The sequence below is a fragment of the Chrysochloris asiatica genome, unplaced genomic scaffold (assembly GCF_000296735.1).
Source record: "Chrysochloris asiatica unplaced genomic scaffold, ChrAsi1.0 scaffold00099, whole genome shotgun sequence".
In the NCBI taxonomy this organism is placed as follows: domain Eukaryota; kingdom Metazoa; phylum Chordata; class Mammalia; order Afrosoricida; family Chrysochloridae; genus Chrysochloris; species Chrysochloris asiatica.
Window position 1 is genome coordinate 9,753,036 of NW_006408617.1, and position 693 is coordinate 9,753,728.

A 693-nucleotide genomic window follows, 5' to 3' on the forward strand; every position below is an offset into this window, starting at 1 on the left:
TCCAAATAGTTAGTCACTGAAAACTTTATGAATAGCAGAGAGACTCTGTCAGATGTAGTGCTAGAAAATGAGTCCCTCAGGTTGGAAGGCACTCAAAATGCAACTGGGAAAAAACTGCCTCCTCAGGGTAGAGTTGACCATGATGACATGAATGGAGTAAAGCCCATGGAAGTAAAGCCCACAGGACCTTCATTTGCTTATTGGGCACAACTCAAAAATGAAGAGAAACAGCTGTAAACATCCATTAATAATTGAACATGGAGTGTATGAAGTATGTATGTAGGAAAATTAAGAAATTGTCAAAAATGAAATGAAAATCATAAACATCGATATCTTAGGCATTAGTGAGCTGAAATGAACTGGTATTAGCCATTTGGAATCTTACAACTGCATAGTTTACTATATCGGGAATGACAAATAGAAGAGGAATGGTGTTGTATACATTGTCAAAAAGAACATATCCAGATCAGTCATGAGGTACAACGCTGTCTGTGATAGGATAATATCCAGGCACCTACAGGGAAGAACAGTTAACACCACTATTATTCAAATTTATGTACCAACTACTAAAGCCAGTGAGGATGAAATAGAAGAATTTTACCAACTTCTTCAATCTGAAATTGATCAAACATACAATCAAGATGTATTGATCATTAGTGGTGATTGGAATGCAAAGGTTGGGAGCAAAGAGGA